Source organism: Mastigoproctus giganteus, chromosome 11, assembly GCF_048544385.1.
Source record: "Mastigoproctus giganteus isolate SK-2022 chromosome 11, ASM4854438v1, whole genome shotgun sequence".
NCBI lineage: Eukaryota > Metazoa > Arthropoda > Arachnida > Uropygi > Thelyphonidae > Mastigoproctus > Mastigoproctus giganteus.
In genome coordinates, this window is record NC_143585.1 from 164320949 (window position 1) to 164345221 (window position 24273).

Below are 24273 nucleotides of genomic sequence, written 5' to 3' on the forward strand. Positions count from 1 at the left end.
AGGAATGGAATCCTTTATCCCACACTCCACTTTAAAATCTCGTCCTTTATCTAAACCTTTGTTTTCCAATAAATGTGCTAGGGCTGTTCAAGAGAAGAATGTTGCATATCGTAATTGTCTTGTTTCTAATTCTTCAGTGTCATTTTCTGCCTACACCAAAGATCGCAACAATTGTAAAGCAGTTATTAATCAGTCAAAAATAGATTTTGAACAGGCTAAGAGTAGAAAACTTGCTTCTTGCCCTAATGGTAGCCGAGCATTCTGGTCTCTTGCGAAAGGTATTGGTCGCAACTGTTGCCCATCTCTGCTGCCACCTCTGTTCAAACCAGATGGTTCTGTTGTCACTTCAGCCAAGGATAAAGCTGACCTGCTAGCATCCCATTTTTCTTCAAACTCATGTATTAATGATCTTGGTAAAACACCTCCCACCATTCCCAGCACGCTCCATTCATTGCCTGCTGTGGTGTTCTGTCAAAAGGATGTCAGAAAGATTTTGACGAATCTTGATTTTAAAGTCCCGATGGTATTTCTCCACTTGTTCTCAAAACCTGTGCTCCTGAACTTACTCCTGTTGTTTGCCGCCTTTTTTCACTCTTATTCCAAAGGTGTTTTTCCTTCTGCTTGGAAATTTGCTCATATCCAGCCATTTCCAAAAAAGGGTGACAAATCCCTCCCATCCAATTATCGTCCCATTGCAATTACTTTTACTCTTTCTAAAGTAATAGAGAAATCAATTAACCGCCAACTCTTAAACTATCTAGAAACTTTCCGTCTGATCAAATATCGCCAGTGTCGATCCATTGGTGATATTCTATCTTATGTTACCCATTTATGGACTAATTCCATGGAAAAGTTCGGTGAAACACAATCAGTTGCTCTTGACATCTGAAAGGCTTCTGATCGTGTTTGGCATAAATGTGTTCTTAACAAGCTTCCATCCTATGGTTTGCCAACTGCTTTTTGTAATTGGTTATCCAGTTTTCTCTTTGATCGCTCACTGAGGGTGATGGTAGATGGCTCTCTGTCTTCTAACTTCTCCACTAGTGCCGGTGTCCCCCCAAGGTTCAGTTCTTTCTCCCACTCTTTTCCTCTTGTATATTAATGACCTTCTTCCATTGACTGGAAATCCTATCCATAGTTTTGCCGATGATAGCACATTGCATTCCACTTTCCATTTTCAGAAACAAACCTGTCCTGCTCAATCAGCTTCAACTTCTCGAAAACCTGCTGCCAATTCCTTAAATGCCGATCTTCAGGTAATTCTCCAGTGGGGGAAAGACAACTTAGTTGATTTCAATCCTTCTAAAACTCATTCTTGTCTTATATTTCGCAAAAAGGATTCTTCTGCTCCTATGCTTATCTTTGGTGACACTCCAATTTCTAGGCAAAATGATATATCTCTTTTGGGGATTACCCTGACTTCTAATCTCTCTTGGCACAAGCACATTACAAATATTGCTTCCTCTGCATCTAAAAAACTTGGTTTTCTCTTTCGCTCTCGGTGTTACTTTTCTTCCAAACAGCTGCTCACTCTGTATAAATCGTAAATCCGCCCTGCCATGGAATATTGTTCTCACAACTGGGGTGGTGCCCCTAAAACTTCTCTCAGGTTTCTTGATTCCGTTCAGAAGAGGGCAGTTAGGTTAATTAATGACTCATCTCTATCAGAGTCTTTCCACTCACTGTCTCATAGACGTACTGTTTCTGCTGCATGCCTCTTCTACAGATACCTCCATGGGCACTGTTCTTCTGAATTGGCTTCTATAATTCCCGCTCTCTCTTTCAAAACAGTCCGAACACGTGCCGCCACCAGCCAACATCCATTTACTATCCAACTTCAAACTCAGAACCAACTTTTCATCATCCTTGTTTATTCATTCAACTGCCATTTTCTGGAACAACCTTCCTTCATACGTATTTCCTAAAAATTACAGTCTACAGAAGTTCAAGTATAATGTCAACAAATATCTTCTTTCGTCTTCTCAACCTCCAACCTAAGCACGGTACTAAGTACTATAGGTTCTAATACCTCTCGTGTTTGGGGTTCACATAATAAAAAAAAAAAAAAAAGAACATTAATGCCTTAAATGCTTCCCATTTAGAATTTGCTGTTGGCAACATCATCAGTTGGTCCCACTGTATAGAATTTTAAAAAATTATCTGATACCATTGTAGTCACCTTTACGAAAGCAAAAACCCTTCCTTTTACCCTTGATGGTAATTACATTTTTAAGTAAATCTCACATGAGTACATTGTGATCACTGCCACCTAGGTTCCTTTTGTGCTGTTTCTTAATGGATGAATAATCACTGCTGATAATCAGATCCATAGTGTTACTCCCTCTTGTTGCCTCTCTAACAAGAGGTAATAATACTCTGGATCTGATTACCACTCTCTATCTTCTCCCACTCATTGTAGAAACTTGCCCGTAATGCCATATTGCTCCAATTTGTACTGCTGTAGAAAACAGTCATCCAAAAAATCCACAAAAGTCCTAGTGACCAACTCACAAGTTCCAGACAATATCTGGGAAGTTAAAATCTGCCATCAGAAGACATTCTGATTTACTGGCTGACTCTATTTCTTTTTATTTCAATGTTCATTGTACTCATCAGAGTCATTAGTCCTATAACACACTCCTACCCTCATTTTTGCTGACCCAGTTCCTTATACGGCCCAGCAACAAAAAGTTACTGGGAAGGCAATCACTGGTGATCACGGGCTGTGGCGCGTTATACCTTCATGAGGCCCAAGGCAAAATGGAATTTGGGGGCTCCATCTAAAGAAAGAACTAATGAAGAACATTTTCAATTTCATTTTATTGAGACAACAAAGCAACCAAATTCTATGAAATAAGAACTACATATAAAATTTCATCAAAATCGGTAAAACCATTTTTGAAAAAAAAAACGCAATTTTCAAATTGATCTTCATGTAAAGTTCACTGACCTTGGCAGGTAGAAAGTTCAGTTTCCAATAAAAATCACTTAAAAATATTACTAAAAAAAAGCAATGAGTTTTTGAAACAGTGATTTTGAGGGCCCCGTCTGATCGGGGCTCTAGGCTGATGTCTTTTTTGTGTATAGGATAACGCGCCACTGATCAGGGACGGTCCCAGGATTTTATAAAAAAGTGGGGGGAAAAATCAATGTTGTGAGGAGTCATTACGCTTTAATCTCGTAGCAGTAAAAAAATTCACATTATTATCACAGAGAGGGATGCTATAGCCCTTCAGCCCCTACCTGCTGATGATTAGTTGTGGTTCTCTTCGACACATTCTGAACCTATACATGAACCCATTCTGAACATATGGAAGGTACTTCCGACCGGAACAAAACTTTTGCTATTTTCCTGTTTTCTGACATCTGGTATCAGAATGGATAACATTACATCCCATTGTGTTGGAGCGATAGGTGACAACCCTCGATACTTTTGTCAAACTGTTCTTTCAGTTTTGGGAAGTGCGGAAGATTTGTGTAAGTGAGAGAGTGAGAGTGAGAGAGAGAGAGAGAGAGTTGGCGTTGTTGTTATTTGGTTTTTAGGAGCATTAGCAACGAAGGCCATATTGCTCCGGGATATGCGGTGGTCATTCCCTGACCCTTCCGCATCCTCCGTATTTGGTGGTCTTGGACGGGTCGAGTTGTCGAATCTCCAGTAAGGCGTGGGTGATCTTGTACAAATAATAGAGAAGAACGTTATGCACAGGTCACAAGGGAATATGCTAACAGAAACCCACTTTCAAAAGCAGCAGCAAAAAAAAAAAAAAAAAAAATCACCGACACGCGTTTGTGCCCTCTTGTCCCCTGACGGCAACTTCGTCAAATAAGCAAGCACCCAAGTTAGTCAGACTGATATGGATGAAACTGTCAGATGTGGATTGTTATCCTTAGGTATGATTTAGCAAATTGACTCCGATTAGCACCTCCAGTAATTTAATGTTTTGCCGGCAGTCTTAGCTGCGAAAGAATGACAGTTTAAGTTCAAAAGGGGTTAAGTTCCCGATTTATTTCGGCTACTGCTGTGGTTCTTCAATGATGAGTCCCAGAGATCGAGATAATAGCTACATGTGCAGAGCCGAAGACTGAAGCTGTTAATCGTTATAGAGCAACGTGATGCACGTGCCCTCTGATGTCTCCGCTTGGTCCCAATTTCCTGTGCTTATCGTAGGGGGGGGGGAGGAGAGATAACCTAGTTGCTGCACATATACATGCGAGCCCCTTGTGATTACGTTGTTACACTTAGCATATCCTGTTATCTCATGTGAAAACCCTTCATCAAATCCAAGGGCTTTAGCCCAGAGCGAGCGCGTCCCCTCATTTCGAGACTGTATTTAAGCTTACTGTGTTTTGTTGCTGCAGGGAGCCGTGAACTTTCTTTTCTTCCTAGTAATTACTGCTGGCAAAATTCGGGGTAGTTTCCTTTTATGAACAATAAAATATTGGCCAATCAGGAACCTTTTTATAGGTTAAAGGCAACTGAGATTATTTATTGGTTCCCTACGTGGCAGATATTTATCTATCCCGATGACCCTTTACAGCCAGGAAGTGTTTGTTACGGATATGGCGTATGTAATTTATTGTTTAAAGAACCCACAATGTACACACAACCCACCATTACAAATGGCAATCGGTATTCTAGCGACTTTTACCATCTACGTTTTAGAGGATAATTAGATTTAATGATGATAAACTGCCCTCCAAGCACAATCTTCACGGGTGTTCTACGTAATATTTGTTTCTTTACTTTCATCGTGACAGGTGTCCGCAAGACTTGAATCAATCGTACTTTGCAAGTAATGTGATGAATGTTCCGTGTAAGTGGAAACTTCGAATAACTGGAAGGTGATATTTCAAACAAGCACCTACTGGTTAGTTTGCAGCTATCCCACGCAGATCCTAATGGTGAAATTGACGTAGCGATTGAACTAGAATGCATACTAGAAAACAGAACTGAACAGGTTTTCTCGGTAAACAGGCGCCACATACTTAAATTTTCTGTTTATACTCCGGCACGACAACCAACTCAGTAGAGTTCACAATAAATCGCCAATACAAATATTTATCGTATTTAGTAGTCACGGGCTTGAACCCCGGTCCACTCAAGGAACGCGTGCTATGCACCTTCGCTCTTGACCACTCGGCTACGTCTAGGTAGTGAAGTCAAGCGATGGTGTTTAGACTAACATTATGATCCAATTGGATATTTTAAATTTTTTCATTTCGCTTCCAATACGAATTTACCAAACAGATATTAGAAAAGTGCAAATACTGTATTTCAAAACGTTACATGGAAAAAAGATATCTAGAAAGAACTGGGCGTTATTGGTTGGGTATGTGTACAGTGCACTACCACTTTATTAGGTACACCTACCTAATAGCGAGTATGTCCCACTCCCTTTAACCCTCAGAACTGCACCGTGGATTCTTCAATCTTTGATCCTGGCATGGATCAATGAAATGTCGAAAGCCTGCAACAGGGATGCGGATTCATGTTCACTCAATTTCTACCCAAAATTGCAAATCGGATGGTTGCAGATATCTATTTCGAAGGGCTCCCTTTACCCCATCCCACAGGAGATGAGGTGGATAGAATTCACTCTCGCGTTCCTAAAGCCAGTTCTGCACAGTACTGGCTTTGTGAACATGGTGCAGAATCCTGTTGAAAGAATCGATATATTCTGGTCCTCCCTCTCATCAGTGTGAACAAACAGAAACCGAGATTCGCCAGCCCAGGAAACCTTTTTTTCGAATGCATCACTGTTCTAGTAGTCCTGTAGCACCCCCCCCCCCCACTCCGTAACCATGCTTTTTGTTTTTTGTTGCCAGGGGTGGAACTCGGTCCGGTTGTCGACTACGATATCCCCATCCGTGACAAGTTGTGCATTCTGAAATAGTTCTTCGGTTAATACTCTTATACTTGGTTCTTATTTGGTGTGTCCATTACTCTGCATTAGCCTTGTTAGCCACAGTTGGCTTGTCGCATCAACGACCTGTTTCCGATCACACGATCGCCATTAGCTATATGTTTATTGGTTATAGGACCAATTTCGATACACTCGAGACCAGTCGTACGTGAAAAGTCCAGTATATTGCTGCTATGCAGAAACTCGTAACGGGTTTTTGGCACCGACTACCATGCCACGTTCAGAGTCATTTAAATCTCTTGTTTTCTAGAAATACAACATCCCTATGCATCTTTCTTCCCACTGATTTATATCTCATGGAACAAACATGATTATTTCATGAAAGATTTGATGCACCTAATAAAGTCGCTACTCAATATATATGCGATCTGCAGTTACCTTGTTTAACCCAGTCTTTCTTCATAATGCACATTGAGAAAAAAATATATATATCATTGATATTAGGCAGGAATCTTTCCATTGTGAGCTGGTGTTTCAGATCATCCTTTGCGTATTCAATTATATTCAGGTCTGGACGTAGTAATAATATTAGGCCGCCGTAGCCTAGTGCTCAGGCGCGCGGGTGCATAAGTACACGTGCCTTTGAGTGACCGGGGTTCAAGCCCGTGACTGCTGAATACGGTGCTTTCTTGTATTCTGTCTATCTTGTGAACTCCTCTGACCGTTTGGTCGTCTTGGAGTATAAACAGAAAATTTATTTTATTTAATAGTAATAGAGGCATGTGATGAAAGAAAGCAAGCGTGTGAGCTTATGTAACATCAGCCAAAAAAAAATTCACACAACCATTCCCTCTAAAACTTTGTCAAGTTCCTCATTGAATTTATTTAAGCTACCAACTTCCACAACGTCAGATGGAAGTTGTTCCAGTAATTAACTACCAGCTGGCTAAAGGCAAATTTCCGCATATCTATTCTACAATTGTCTTTCCTCAATTTGAATTTATGCCCTTTAGGTTCGTAATCTGAGCAAGTGGAAGAATCCCACAAGAATTCGGCGTGCTCAACCCATTCAAGGCCTTATACACCTCAATCAGATCACCTCGCAGGTGCCTAGTCTCCAGCCGCTGCAATTTTCAGAACTTAAGCTGGCTTCCGTTTTCTAGTCACACCGACCCGGCTGATCGAGATGGTGAGGCTTTTACAACTACTAATGACCTTGCAAAGATTGTTCACATACCTACCAGAATACCAGACACTCCTAACCATACAGCCAACATGCGTGACCTTTTTCTTACAAACAACCCTTCTAAGTACATGGTCGAGGTGAGTGGTCCTTTAGGCACTTCAGATCACAACTTGGTGATTGTCTCTTCTCCAATGGAGCATTTATCTCATGCTTATTCCCAACCTCGTATTGTTTGGCATTACAAGAATACAAAAATGGGATGACCTGCGAGATTTCTTTTCTTCTTTTCCTTGGTCGGATTACTGTTTGAAAATTACTGACGTCAACTTTTGCTCAGATCATGTCAATGAAATTATTCTTGTAGGGTCTGCGCGGGTAGCACAGTGGTATCGTCACAGTTCTCTGTCCAGTGGGTGGAAAAGACACGGGTTCTAACTTTAGTGGGTGTTTTTCACTCCGTGGCTGAGTTAGTCGGTCTCAGGCGTAGATAGCAAGTTTTTCCTCCCCCAGAAACTGGGGTTTTTTCGTCCAGCAAAACAGGCAAATCGACCAGAGAAGACGGGTTAATGTAATCATTTACGGGTAACCCTAATATAATTTATATATTTCTTTACTTATAGGAATGGTATCCTTTATTACACACTCCACGTTAACATCTTAACCTTGGTTTTCCAATAAATGGGCTAAGGCTTGTTTACATTTCTTTAGTTTCATTTTCTGCTTAAACCAAACCTTGCAACGATTGTAAAGCAGTTAGCAATCAGTCTAAACTAGATTTTGAGCAGTTAAAATATCAGAATTTCCAGGAGTTTAGAGATTTTCCCATATAATATATGTTTGCTGTCAATTTCTCATGAGCAATGACGCAAATATAAAACAAATTCATTTATTATACAAACCTATTTACACGTATATAAATAACTGGTATTCATTTACATTAATCTATTCAAATTTTCTCATTTAACCTGTAAATACATAATATATGCTATAATTTTCATAAAATTTCTCTCAATTAGCAATATCAATTCTTTTCACAACAGCAATCCATAACCAAACTTAATACTAACAATTCCATATACACTGCTACCACTTTATTAGGTACACTCTTGCTGTGCACAAAAATGATTTGTCCCACAACGTTGCGTATCACATGACCACAGTTGTGGATATAAATGCTGCAGAACAACCTTTCAGTTAAGCGTACAAACCGTAGCAAGAATGGGGAAAAGGAGTGATCTAATGGACTTCGACCGTGGCATGGCAGTAGTTGCAAGACGTGCTGGACAAATCACCTCCGAAACGGAAGTTCTCCTGAACTTTTCAAGCACCACAGTTTCAAGAGTGCATAGAGAATGGTGCAACGAACAGAAAACATCCTCTCAATGGCACTCCTGTGGAAGAAAATCACTTGTTGAGAGAGAGGTCAGGGGAGGATAGCGTAAATTTTGCAAGCAAACAGACAGGCCACAATGTCGCACATCACGTCAGAATACAACCTTGGTGCGCAGAATAAAATATCGCAACGGACCACTAGTCGCACTTTGTCGCGGGCTACAACAGCCGACGGCCACATCGCGTACCTTTGTTATCAGTGAAGAACAAGAGAGCACACCTCCGGCGGGCACAGCAACACCAGCACTGGTCTATCGAGGATTGGAAAACAGTTGCTTGGTCTGACGAGTCGAAGTTCCTGGTGCATCATGTTGATGGAAGGCTCAGAATTGGAGAAAACAACATGAATCCATGGACCTATCATGTCTGATGACTACTGTGCAAGGTGGTGGTGGGGGCAGTGTTATGGTGTGGGGAATGTTTTCTTGGCACATTGGGTCCAGTGATACCCATAGATTCACATCTCAATGCCACAGCATACCGAAATATCGTTGCTGACCAAGTGCATCCGTTCATGTTGACAGTTTATCTTTTGTTAGATGGTTACTTCCAGCAGGATAATACGCACAAAGCCCGAATCACTATGGAATGGTTCCAGGAATATGACAATGACTTTTATTTGCTGCAGTGGCCTGCTCAGTCTCTGGATCTCAATCCTATTGAACATCTTTAGGATGAACTGGAAAGGGCTGTTCGCTGCTGGCCTACACCTCCGTTGAATCTCAAGGAACTGCTTGACACACTCATGTCTGAATGGTACTCCATTCCTGCACAACGTTTTCAGCATCTTGTACAATCCATGCCTTGACGAATTCAGACTGTTTTGAAGGCTGAAGGAGGCTCAACATTCTACTAGGTAGGTGTACATAATAAAGTGGCAGTACAGTGTATCTCTCTTAGTTTAGTATTATCAATTTCTTTACAACTTCAACAAATACATCAACTCAATACATTTCCTCATATTTCTTATTTCCTTATATTTATTGTTATATATTCTCATATACTCTCGTTATATGCTCTCCTTATATTATCAACATTTCCTTATATTTCTCGTAATTTCTTCGACTTCGTCCTTACTCTAAAATAATCTACAGCTTTATTTATGGTGGGGTTTCTTTGTCCGGATTCCTGCTACTGAGTGCGGTAAAGTCTCTCTTTTTAGTTGAAGTCTGCCATAAGCTCTTCCAGTACTGTTCCAGAACTGTTCCGGAAATATCCGGAACAGTTCTCTGTTAATACTAAAGGAAATTGCCACAGCAGTAGTAGTAGGAGCCAGGGAAGCTGACTAACAATTCTGACTGAATTGTTAGTCAGCTTCTGGATTTACTTCTAGCACAGGAACATAATAATAAATAAATAAATTGTCTGTTTATAATCCGGGACGACCAAACGGTCAGAGGAGTTCACAAGATAGACAGAATACAAGAAACAGCACCATATTCAGCAGTCACGGGCTTGAACCCCGGTCACTCAAGGCACGTGTACTTATGCACCCGCGCGCCTGACGCTAGGCTACGGCGGCCCTTAATGCCCGACGACAGATAAGCTAAACTTTCACTAATGATGTTACTGCTTAAGGAGTAACTGGAGAAGACAGGTACTATTTAGTTTATTCTTTTCGATACTTTCTCTCCTCACACCGAGACCTCTCCTTCCACACTCAACTAAAACAGTATCTGTAGTGCAAGGCGGAACTCTTCACTGCACAGCGGGAATTTCTCAGGACTAGGGCCCGAACTGTACTCAGAACTACAACAGCAACCACTCCGAACAGAAAAAAGCCCTTGGAAGGGCCCCTACTTTTGGCCCGAAAAGCTTATTTATTTTATTTTCATTTACTTATCTCCGCCTATCTAATTTAAACCTGACCCAATCACGGTGTTATTCTTGAAACTCACTCTTCTCATACATTCTTACATTCTTTATATTCATTTACAAAATTGAGTATACTGAGTTATGCTGAATTGAGTATACTGAATTTACAAAATTGAGTATACTGAGTTATGCAAAGCCATTAGAAAGAGACTCAGAGAGGACATAAGAACATTTAACACAAGAAAAATAGAACGAGCATTAAGGGAAAACAAAGAACTGAAATCAGTAGCCATGAGCAGTAATACAGATAGACAAATGATACTGAATCTAAAGAATAGTCATGGTGTACTTATAAATAGCAGAGAAGGCATAATTCAAATAGCATAGCAGAAAACTACTATAAAATATTATATAAGGAGCGAGGAAATTATGCCAGCAGAGGGGAAGGTAGACGTACCTGATATCCTTCCTGATGAATCAGAACATGTGTTGAAGAAAATGAAAAATCAGAAAGCCCAAGTGAAGATGAAGTTACTGTAGAGTTGTTAAAATTAGGAGGAAGAGACATGACACAGAAACTGGAAAGACTCTTCACAAAATACCGTACGAACGCATGAGGCCTAAGGAGTTGAATAATGCAACCATAATTTTGCTGCATAAGAAAGGAAACAAATTAGAAATTGGAAATTATAGACCAATTAGCTTGTTGTCCCACATCTACAAGTTGTTCACATGGGTCACTACTAAAACATTGGAAAGAATACTTGATGAGAATCAACCGAAAGAGCAAGCTGGCTTTAGGACAGGATTCTCAACTATGGATCACCTTCACGTAATATCACAGCTAATGGAGAAAGAAAATGAATATAAAACACCATTAGGCCTGACGTAGCCCAGTGGTCAGGAGCGAGAGTGCATAGCACGCGTTCCTTGAGTGGACGGGGGTTCAAGCCCGTGACTACTAAAATACAAAGTAAGATAAATATTTGTATTGACAATTTATTGTAAACTCTACTGACTTGGTTGTCGTGCCGGAGTATAAACAGAAAATTTATGCCTGGCATTTGTGGATTATGAAAAGGCATTTGAGTTCATACTGCATAAGGCAATGTTTCGAGCACTGGAAACACAAGGCATCGATACCCCCATACGTTATGATTCACAATATCTCCAAAGTTGTTTACTGTTCCCCTTGGGGAAGCTTTCAGAAGATTATACTGGTCGCAGGAAGGAGTCAATGTGAATGGAGTGTATCTAGATCATTTACGATTTGCAAATGATATTGTGATCGTAAGCCATAATCCCAAAGAATTAGAGGAAAATCTTAATCAGTTATGTAGCGTTAGTAAGGATTTCGGACTAAAGATGAATATGGCTAAAATAAAAGTAATGATGAAAAAGTATGACACAGAAAGAGATATAATCATTGAAGGAGCAGTAATTGAAAAAGTGAATTCATATACTTATCTGGGACAAGTTATTAGCTGTATTAATGATAAATGGCTGGAAGTCAAGAGAAGGATAAATTTCGGATGGACAGCATTCAGGAAATATAGTCACATACTGAGGAGCCATAACCCAATTTGTCTGAAACGTAAAATGATGAACCAATGGATATACTCCGCCATGACTTATGGAAGTGAAACTTCAGCGCTGACCAAAAGAATGAAAGAGAAGCTGAGAACTACACAGCGAAGAATGGAACGGATTATATTAGGAATCAGACTGTTAGGAAGAGAAGCACATGGATTAGGCAGAAAACACAAATAAAGGACATTCTTCCCAAAACTAAAGAACTGAAGTGGACTTGGGCAGAACATATAGCTCGAAGACACGATGACAGATGGACTAAAAAATAACAGAATGGTACCCGAGAGAAGCTAAAGGAAAACCTGGAAGACAACAACGGAGATGGACAGATGAAATTCACAAATTCGGGTGTAGTAAATGGTTGGCCATTGCATAAAACAGAAGAAACTGAAAAATTACTGGAGAGGCCTTCATCCTGCAGTGGATTGAAAACGGCCAATATTGATGACGGACTTTCCCAAAATGCATTGTATCCTGTTCGAGATTTGGTAATTTTAAATCTCTTTTTGATCTTCTCTGGGTTAAAATCTCTCTACCCCATTCTTTAAAATTCATCCTAGCCTAGGTGATATTGTTTATAATGATCTCTAATTTCCACTAATCATGGATTTACAGATCATTAGAGACTCTTTAAATTCCTTAGTTTGAAATTTGACTTATGCAATCCAACTTTCCTATCAGTGAGGTAATTTTTCTCTTCTGAACAACTACTCGGTACAAATCTCAAATCTAACCCCTTCTCAAGTTGTTCGGGTCCCGAGAAATTGACTAGTTCGGATAGCGCTGGTCATGACTTTCGCATGCACATTTTAAGCCTTAAAAAAATTACGTGAAGAAGTGATAATTGTTCAGTTTTACAATAAAATGTTGAAGTGTTCGTACAAGGATGAATTTAGTTTGTGTAGCCACAGGGGCTGTATTTGATCAATTTCTCCGTACTTTGAATTATAGGGGACGACTTATTTAAAGAAATGGGGAAGGAATTATACAAGCAACAGCATTAGTCAGGTGCAGGATTAAATGATGCATTCCGAAAACGTTTGGTATTTTCGACATCTCAGCGCAAATACATGAGAATGATAGAAATGCATTCTATAGGCTTTAGAACTGAAGTCTATTAATTTTTTTTATTTTTAATGGGACTTTATCTTGAGCGGATAAGGTCCCATTAAAATTCATTGAACGCTACGGGCTCTGGAAGGTGGGATAAATAAATAAATAGATCAAGTTACAAAATTTTAGCAGATGATGTTTTCCACACGTAACGGAATGGTTCAGTTCGGCCTAAGTGATATTTACACGTTTTTAATGAGCCAATGACTTAATAATAAGAATGCATAAATGCCATCTATGTTCGTAAATGTCTCAATTAATAAATGGAGAATCTTATTGTATCGCCCGAAACAAAACAGAGAGAACTGAAGTTCTGTTCTAATGGAAAGCGTGGAAGCAATTTGTGGGTGTGAAGCGATTGAGATGCGCAGGATCACGTATTTGCGAGAGTACACCACATAAGTGAAAAAGGTGGAAGACATTCCCGAAGTCTGGTGTCCCTAAAAGAATTTAACGGAGGGTAGTGAGAAGAGTGCGATAGTACTGCGAGTTCTGGATAATTGAGTTAAACGACGGGAGGCATGTCTAGAGAACAGAACTTTAGATGAGCAACCTACGGAGACGAGGAAGTGGGCCGAACGAGACGAACCGTACAGAGATAGGCTGAAAATAGTCGTGGTCTTTTCACCAAGAACTGTAAGTACCTTTTTTTTTTCTGAGTTCACCATTATTATCCAACTGCTACACGAAGAAGTCGTTGGCATGAAAGTTGACACTTCTATGATTTTCAATCTATTTTCCACTAAATCGGTAAATAGTAATTGGCCTATACCGCTTTGAGAACTGACGTGGTGGTATGGACCAGTTATCATTTACCGGTATTGAATATTATCGGCATACAGAATAATATTTGTCGTAAGGCCAGTTAGCTATTAACACTAATTTGTAATTGACAAAATTAGCCATAAGAACTGAGTGAGGAGCCCAGTTGTGATTAATTTTGAGGTTTATGCCATAAGAGAAGCCAAACGCCAGCCAAACAGTTTATTTTGGGATCTCGGAATATGTATCCCCCCAACCCTAACATCAATTTTTATTGTGCGTGTTTGTGCTAAGTACAACAGCATTTAGTACGTGCAATTAGTATATTTTCAAAATAATAAGAGAAATTTACCACAATATATGTATGCTAGCTGCGGTTCCTCGTAATAGTGAATACGTACAAATAAAAGAAACCTAAGGTAATCGTACTTAGAAGAAATAAAAGCTATTAATTGAGTTGACTTATTAGAGTGGTGTGAGATAATGCAACACTTGAATTTGGGAAGGGGGTGGGGTGGTCGAGATACAGTTTAAGTAGGGCCTCAGAGTAAGATAACAAACATTAGACCGGCATATGAGGGAACGTGAATTTGTATGTGCGGAGAAACATGAGAAATTTATAATTTCTTATGAGTATTCACTTGAATCATTACGCTGTTTCGTCAACTCGAATCGGCTGTGATGCAATTGATGAATAGGTGAACGCTGTGTGTAAAACGCGTGTTGGTTTCTCTTAACAAAGTTTGCGCTGCGCGGAGGAACACAAATTTACACCACCGTGTCGACACCACATGCTCAGTTGACTCACGTGCTTTGTTGAGAGGTCTCTGAAATTTTCGTTCTTTTTTTACTTGCAAATTTTTGTGTTATGCATAAATATGAGAGGACAAAGTGGCAAGAATGTTTACAGGAAGTTCTGATAATCAAATTGTTAGCGATTAACGCAAAAGAAAGACTAACACTTGAAGAGAAGTTAGATGTTATAATGCGTTTTGAACGTAATGAAAGGACATGTGACGTTGTTCGTGCGACCATTAAAGGAGCCATTACCAAAAAATCTCGTTCCTGACGTAACTACACTACTTGCGTCATCCACCAGAAAATGGTTTTCGCCCTCTGTTCACCTCCTACTTACTGACTAGACATGGTTCGCTTAACGCAAAACTTTGTTACCAATTCAGACTTTCTAATTCGGCCTTCTGTCGATGTGGGCTACCAGAAGACTCTCCTCACGTCCTTTTTGAATGCTCCATTTACGAGGACCTAAGATTGGCTCTTAAGGTAACAGTTCCAAATTGTCTTCTGGATGCGAGGAGCTACTCATATCTATCAATTTCAGGGCCTTCTGCAATGCTGTTTATAATTTCAGAAAGATTTTCAACCTCAATGTTGTTAATGCAAGCAATCAATCTGAAAACACATCATAAATGAAAATACAACCTGTTGCCTCGTCTGTCGTCCTGAAGACGTCATGTACAAAATTTTCCTAGTTATTTAAGAACACGCGAAAAGGTTTTAACAAATGTTGCATTTTTCTGGATCCTCCTTTATCAAGACTCTCCACAGCTAAACCTTCTTCTATACAGTGATACAATCATCAACCAGTGACTTCTGATACCACTCCAGATTAACAGACTTAGATCTAGAACTTGTTGCTGCCTTGCTGATCTTGTTTTTGGATGACTCACCGGCTGCTGTTTGACTGAAAATATTTTCTCTTTGTGGACTACTTTTAGCAGCACTGGATAATGATGTGGTCGAGCAGTATCTTTTGCCCTACTACATTGTTTTTTCCCCGTTATACTATTTTCTTTATTTTTTCGTCTTCTGCTGTCTTGTCTCCTGAGTGAAAGGAGATGATTATGTGTGAGCGTGTTGTTGCTGGCACGGGGTTATTTTGAATGGTTCCAAACTCGCTTTGGACATTCGGTGGGTGACTGTTGAGGTCGGCCATGGTACATGCGCAGCTGTGGCCTACCTCTCCGTAGTGAAAGACGGACGCTCGTCAGACTTTCCAGGTGATCGCCCTCCTGATGACAAAATAGCCAGAAACAACTAAACAACACACACTGCACGAACAGAACACTACATACACACACACACACCTCTGGCTTTTTACAGAGTTTTGTATTATCACAGTGTACCAAGGCGGAGTTAAATTGACGTTCAGGTGCCGTCCTACATAAGATACGCTACATTTCAACAGGAATAAAGGAGTCTATGTTCCGCACCATTAGAGACAATGCCAAAACACTTAAAGTAACCTTTATTGCTGGAACAAGCCTGGGTGGAAAATCTGTGAGATCTGATCTAAATGTGGGGTAGATGATAAAACGACAAAGCGATCTGGAACAAGCTTTCTCACCATAAAAGATAAAGCCTTATCAATTTATTTAGATCTTAAGAAAAAAAAAGTTGAAAATCCTGCAGATATGCCTTCCTTCAGTGCTTGTAGTGGGAGAGTGCTGGTTTTAAGAACCGCTATGCTTTCCATATCGTGGAGTTGTGGCTCATTACCCCCATAGTGAAAACATTGATTGAGGAAGAAGGTTATACCTCAAATAAAATTTTCAATTTTGATGAAACAGGTTTGTACTGGAAGCGAATGTATCAAGAAACTACATTTCTAAGAACGAAACACGAGTTTAAGGCTGCAAAGGATCGTATGACTATGATGTTAGATGCTAATGCTAGTGGAGACTGAGAGCTCAAGTCTGAGGTGATGTACCACTCTGTCAACACCCGAGCTTTGAAAGGATACCTTAAATCTAATCTACTTTAGGCCAAGCAAAAGAGGTCGGATGACGGGCCAAATTTTTTCTTACCTTATTTTTGATGTTTTCGAAGGTGTTTTTAAAAATGATTGCAAGAAGAAAAAAAAAATGGATTTCAAGGTTCTCCTCATCTTGATAATGCGCTAAGCCATCCTCACACAATTCTGAGCTTTCTGAAAACATCCAAGTCCTATTTCTATCTCCAAACTCTCTCTCTCTCTCTCACACACACACACACACACACACACCCTTTAATATATATACGGTCTGTTATTAACCCATGGACCAAAGTGCAGCTTTCAGAGATTATTAATTAAGGCGCACATTTTAAGAAGTTTATTGCAGGTACTGAGAAGGATAATAAGGAAAGCGTTCTTGAATTTTGGAAGAGCTGTAACATCAAGAATGCTATTGACATCATTGCGGAGGGTTGGGATTATTTCAGTAAGGACTGCTTCTATGCAGTTTGGCGGAAGCATCTTCCAGATTTTATTAATAATTTCAAAGTCTCAACGTCAGAGGAGCTCCCAAGAATCAATCAAAGAACATTGTGTTGCTCTTGCAAAGCAAGTTGTATTGGAGTGGAGAGCGAGAAAGTTGAGCTGCTTGAGTCCTATTTATGAAGACCTTTCTACAGCTGATCTACAACAACTTGTTACTGAGGGAGGAGTAGAAATTGGAGATGAAGCCGCACAGGATACAGCACCACGAGAGCTTTCCTTTTTTTTTTTTTTTTTTTGGCTTCTATCCTGAGGGAAGTTGAGAAGCATTTGCAGCTTACATTCTGCATTGTAATCATTTGCAGATCATTACAATGCAGAACGTAGCTGGGTAGTTGAGCTGTTTGTGGAAAAAGATCTTCTTTGGCGCCCTATGAACAGCTTCTTTATGAAAGAAGAAAAATGGCAAAGCAGCAAAAACCATCTTTTTAACCCCCTCCCCAAGACAGTCAGAAGACAATGAACCACAGCCATCCACTTCTTGCTTAACTAATTTTCCTTCTAACCCTGTAACTACACCTGAAAGTGATGATGACGATCCTCTGTTTTCATAATTCAGAAACCTCACAACCTTCCTCCTCCCCATCAAGTTATCTTTAAATTATTTCAAGGTATAAAGTGTTAAATTTAAATATTTAAAATTAAATATTTAAATTTAAACACTTAAATTTAAGTGTTAAATTTACTGTATTATATTCATTATTAAATATGAATATTACATGTATTTAAAGCGTAATAACCTTTATTTTAGGATAACTACTAAATTTCTTTCGCTTTTGAGTAACTTTTTTTTTTTGTGAGCTGCCTTTTCTAAGCTTAAGAACACAACCCTTTCGTTATAGCAGAAATGACTGTATATATATTCTCTATTATTAGTTCACAAGCTCTTCACACCTCCTTCCCTCTGGAGACAGTCGTAGGGTGTGACTACCTCTACACAGCAAGCAGCAGTAGTTATAATTTTACCAATAATTGCAAACTGAAGCACATAACCATGATTTTTATTAAGTCGTACAACAGCTGATAGACAAAAACTTGAAATAACAACTGTACTCGTACTGTCTTCTCTGCTTGTGTGCGTCGTTGCTTATGCATGTATTTTTCAGCGTATAGTAGAGACTGGCACTCCTATTTCGAGGACTTACTATGTGAAACCGTTCCCAAAACACAAATATCCAAGGTTACCGACAGATTTCCGTGTACATATCCATTGAATGCTCTTTGCTGAAATCTTTGAAAATCTGTTACTCCCTAAAATAGTCGACCACCGCTTCAGCAACAGATTACATCTCCGCACATTCTTGAAGCAAAAATCTGTCATAACAAACCTCCTTGATACGTTATTTCAGATTCAACATGCCAGCAGCAACAATTCTCAAACTGTTGGATACTGATTATATCGCATGGTAACTACCAGACTGACTTGACTACTTTAAAAAAGAGGTATACCACAAGGCGGGGTGTTATCCACTGCTTTTGCAATCGTCCTAGAACAACTTCAGTTTATACGCCGATAACTTGAAGTTGTTTATCATCTCTGATTATCCCAAAACCAACGAAGATATGAATAAAAATACTGCGCACAAATCAACCTACTTGATTATTTAGAGATGTCAGGGTGCAGAAAAACTGAATGCAGAAAATTTTGCCTCTATTTCCATCAGAGACAAGGGAAGAAAAAATGAAATTCATGCAATCAAATTAAAAAGATTTCATACCACGCAGATTTTGTTTTTACTTGAGATGAAAACTTTGCATTTCATCTTTCAAAAAAAAAAAAAAAAAAAAATTGCTCAGCTGAGCAATACCCAGGGATATGATTGATACCGAAATGCATCACTGATGTGCAGATACATTGAAATGTGCCTCGCACCCATCCCTTTACACGCCTCTGAGATATGGTCCCCAGCCCCATCTAGCATTCTAAAAAAGTTTCTGGGAATTGAGTATTGGATCCTGAGATGGATGAATCTCAGGATCCAATACTCAATCGAAGACTACCGCTCACTATCTATAAATCTATGCTAATGTGAACTCCATGGAAAGTTTAAGTTTTTAAAAAAACGTAATTATAAACCAAATTATTAAAGGATAGGATAAATTCCCCCAAGGTGCATGATATAATTAAATCCTCCCTAGGGAACCACATATAAAACTCTATAGTTCAACATTCACTAACCTCTTCTTCCTCGGAGACATGTTCCCAGCAAACAAGGCTGAATATTTAAACACTTTGCAAATTAATCCCATATTGGAATCAATTTGCAAAATGTTAAAATATTTAACTTATCAGCGACGACATACAGGAAGACTTGCATTGGAACTTCGACTAACACTGAGTCTTGGCTAATACCAACTAGCAAAATCCCCTTAGAGTTCATCACTTTGTTCTGAACTTTTTTTTTCTTTTTTTTTTAACAGACTACTAATACTAGTATACCTTCCCGGGCGTTTAAAATGTACATGCATGTGAAACCACTGATCTTCAGCAGTTCTCCATCGACATGATCTCCAGAAGCCAAATTCAGTGGCCCGTGTAAACTACCGTACTAATGATACCTTCACACGAACGCATTCTAACTTTTTCCAGTTGTGATCGCATCTTCTGTATACAGGACATTCATTGTCTTTGAACTCTTCGTAATTTAATACAACAGATGTCCCAGAGCTAGAAATGGTGTTCAGGGTTTATTATGATTTTCAGTTGCTTATTTATTTAAATTGTATAGCAGCAACATCATTGTCATGCTTTTGATAATTGTGTAATTAATATTCATTCATTACGTTCAGAATGGTATAATATTGTAACTGCCTTATTTGACCTCTTTCTAAGTGTTTTTACCATTACCTGTATACTTTCCCTTGCTGTTCAAGGGGGGGGATTTTATTTCAGTAAACGATTCATAATAACAGATTTAATAAAAATGTTAATTTTTATTCTTTTAATCACAGAAAATCATGAACCACTTGTTTTATTTTAATTTTTATTAAAACCAGGAGAAATAATTAATAATTGGAATTATTACAAAAAAAAAACAAAAGACGAGTGAATATTGTTGCGGCACTTACTATTAAGTGAAAACAATTATTTTCATTTATTAGCTAATTGGTAAATATTAATTACTTTTATTAATTACATTTCATGTGATTAATAAAATGAAGCAATTTTATTAAATTCCTGAAACATAAGGCAGTTCATACGTTAACTTGTTTTAAGGACTTCTTGTTAGTCACCTAGAAGAGATCCATAACTTGATGCCAAATTAAATGAGTATTTTGCATCTACACTGTGCTGCCACTTTATTAGGTACACCTACCTAGTAGCGTGTTAAGCCTCTTTGGCCTTCAAAACAGGCTGAATTCGTCTAGGCATGGATTGAACAAGACGCTGAAAACGTTGTGCAGGCAGAGCTAGAAATGAATACCATGCAGACATGGGTGTGTGGCACAGTTCCTTGAGATTCGACGGAGGTGTAGGCCTGCAGCCAACAGCCCTTTCCAGTTCATCCAAAAGATGTTCAATAGAATTGAGATCCGCGGACTGAGTGGGCCACTGCAGCAAAGAAAAGTCATTGTCATGTTCCTGGAACAATTCCATAGTGATTCGGGCTTTGTGTATCAGCGCATTATCCTCCTGGACGTAACCATTTGACGGAGGATAAACTGCCAACATATGAACGGATGCACTTGGTCAGCAACGATGTTTCGGTATGCTGTGGCATTCAGACGTGAATCTATGGGTATCAATGGACCCAAATCTTGTGCCAAGAAAACATTCCGCACACCATAACACTTCCCCCACCACCTTGTACAGTCGTCAGACATGACGGGTCCATGGATTCATGTTGTTTTCGGCAAATTCTGAGCCTTCCATCAACATGATGCACCAGGAACTTCCACTCGTCAAACCAAGGAACTGTTTTCCTATCCTCAATAGTCCAGTGCTGGTGTTGCTGTGCCCACAGGAGGCGTGCTCTCTTCATCTTCATTGATAACAAAGGAACGCGATGTGGCCTGGCCGTCATTCGCGAAAAAGTCCCCTAATTTCTATCTCTATTCCCCTTCCCTCCCCTGCTTCCATAATTCTCACTCTATCGCTCATTTCTTTTTTATAAAATATACTACCTTGTATTTTTTAGTTTATTTTATTGTTATTATTATTATTTTATTTTTTCTTCTCTTTTATTTCAGGGGATGTCTATTTCTTTTTCCCCTTATCTTCTATCTAACTTTTCCTTCCTTTCCAATCCCCATACTTCTCATTCTTATCTCTACTTCCTTTCCTTAAACAACTTGTGGCTTCCAGGCTTGCCTGATGGCCCAGTAAGAGTTTCAGTTAAAGAGTCCCTGGCGCGCATCCTCGTTGTCACGGTTGGGAGTCAGGGTGCGGGGGACCAGGTCCCCCTGCACCCTAAGCGAAGTCGCCAGGTGCTGGCCCTCAACTTAACACACACATTTACGCACCTGCATACACTTGCCGGCATTGGCTTTATGCCTTTTCAGGTGCTACAGCGGCATTTAGGGGAACCCTAGAAACCGCAATTTAACAAAAACACCTTGACCTTGTAGCATAACAGCCTAAACGTTACGGTAAATGTACTACTCTTTCTTACTTGCGTTATTTTTTATTTTAATTTCGATTCGTTAATAATTTTATGAAAATGCTCGATAAAGAACGAAAAGCTTCGTGTTTAAAAAAAATTATCGACTGTTTTTGTAATAGTTCATTTATTTACTTTTCTTTATTTGTGTATACATCAAACGAGCAATTATTCTGTTCTTTTAACTAACAATATGCACTGAAATACTGTACTTATTTTTTTCTTTTCCCCTTCTGAACTTTGCTTTTCATGGAGGAAAGTTCTCAGAAATAACCTTGACATAAATGGTACTTTTGGTCATGCAGCTTTTAACAGGTCTTTCTGAAGTAGGGTCTGAAATAACAGGTCTTGCTGAAGTAGATTTAAGGAATGACTGTTGAGATTGAATCTGCGATTATTGGGCTGAAGAAGCGAAATTAATTTCTCGCTCGGAGATAAAAACACGCTGTCACAATTTGTCCTTAATCAGATTGTGCATTTCCGTTCTGTTCTGTCCTGTCAAGAGAGCAGTGAGTGTTGAAATTTTAAGGAAACCTCCTTTAGCTGATGTGCTCTCGTTTTCCATAAAACTGTCAGTACGGAGGGCCTGATTTGTATTATTAACAATCTTATAGGGACAGATAACGCGGTTGCATAACTACACTATCACTTCTCTTTCTAAGCACAGTACCTGATTTTTAGTATGATAAAATAACAAAGAAATAATTGAGTGGTTTGCGTCTTTAATTTAATTAAGAAAGACTCAATGCAGAAAAAAATATTAAGATGGTTATCCAAGTGATGTAAAAGTCAAGTATTTGAGATGTATTTCCGTAAAAAAAAAAAAAGCTAGATATTAAACATTCTGTGCGCCAATGCCCCCACTCATATAAAATAGGCTTAAGCATTTGTTGAGATTTTTTCATGAATTTTGTGATAAAAATGAACATCGCGATTCGTACAATTGCCCCTAGAGCAGAGGTCCCTAAACTTTTTGAACGGAGTGGAATATTCAGAGTAGTAGGCTGGCCTGATTAAAATTTTTTTTTCACATTTTATATCTGTTTTCAATTCATAAGTATATAACCATACTTATGAATAAATTTAAATAAACTTTTCGATGATTGCTGCTTTAGAACACGCACAGTCATTCAAGTTTCTCTTAAGCACAGAAACACAGGTTAATATTATGTATTAGTATCTTCCCGTATTAGTATTATTTTACAACTTACAAGTACGTATTAACGAGAGCAGTGTACTTGATTTTTACTTGTAATAATGCTTGATATCCGCTGTTAAATTTGAAACACTAATTTTTTCTTTTTTTCTTTTTTTTTTTTTCAATCTACTTCCAAAAGGAGAAATTATTTTTCGGGCAAGATTCTTTATGCTACTATAACTGGTTTCAGGTGAGAAAGAGTAAAATGTAATTATGTATTCTTTTGGAACATTGTTCTAAAAGTATGATCTGACTGTAAATCAATTTATTAAAACTGTAGATTTGCTTAACATTTTTCTCATTATTAGTAAAATAAATAAAATCGCTTTTGAAATTCAGTCTGTAACAAAATAATGCAGTCAGTACAACCTGTTATGGAAAAATGAATTTAGAAGACGTTCTTCCACAAATCTTCACAGCACTGAAAATGTGAAAAAAATAGATTTTTTTTCTGCTTCTGAACCCATTTTAATTTCACTTGAAATGATTTTACATAAAAAAATGGGCGCCTCCGTAGCCAGGTGGGAAGGAGCAGCAGTGCGTAGAACACGCTTCTTGATTAGACCGGGGTTCGAGCCCGTCACCACCAAATACGGAGGATGCGGAAAGGTCAGTGAATGACCACCGCATATCCCGGAGCAATATGGCCTTAGTTGCTAATGCTCCTAAAAACCAAATAACAAACAAACAACATAAAAAAATCAAAAGTTCCTGCAGAAGTTTACCTTTGCCTTGAAGTTTTATGTTGAGATCGATCGTTAAACTGGTGGATGGATTTGGGAAGTGATCCCTTGGTCACTGGTTGACACCGCTCCTGAATTCACGTGGCGAGGCCGGTAGCCTGGAAGAAGAAAGCCCCATTGCTAAAAGGAGCAAGCATGGACTTTTTTAGAGACGTCAAGTGGCTCTAAAAAATGTCCGACTTCAATGACTCTTAATCAATCGAAAAGGCTTCGAAGGGAAGCGCAGTGCATTGACATGCCAAACCCATCCTGTGGGCAAGTTATCACCATTTGTTATCCGAAGATATTTGGAATCCATCGCTGGAACACCAAAAATGGTTAAACCGATTGCAATCCGGAGACCTGATTGAAACAGCTCGGTTCAACTCCATAGGCGTAAGCGTACAAGAAACATTCTTGTCACCAAAAGTTTCACTATTTTTTTTTTTTTCAAATTATGTCATGTACAGAGAAGATAGGAGTTCAAATCGCATGCCCGTGGAGGAATAGCTATTCTTATTAATTCTAACACGTCGTCCAAGCACATCCAATTACAAATCACTCTAGAAGCTGTGGTAGTTCGTATTGCAGGGGGTATTTCATTTACCTTTGTTTCCATTATATTCCACAATCAATACCATTTCCCCATTCAGAACTCGACAACTCATTGCACAACTCCCAATTGGGTCATCGTCACTTTTAAAATGACGATGACCCAGCCTCCTTTTCGAATATAATTCACTGTAGAAATGACAG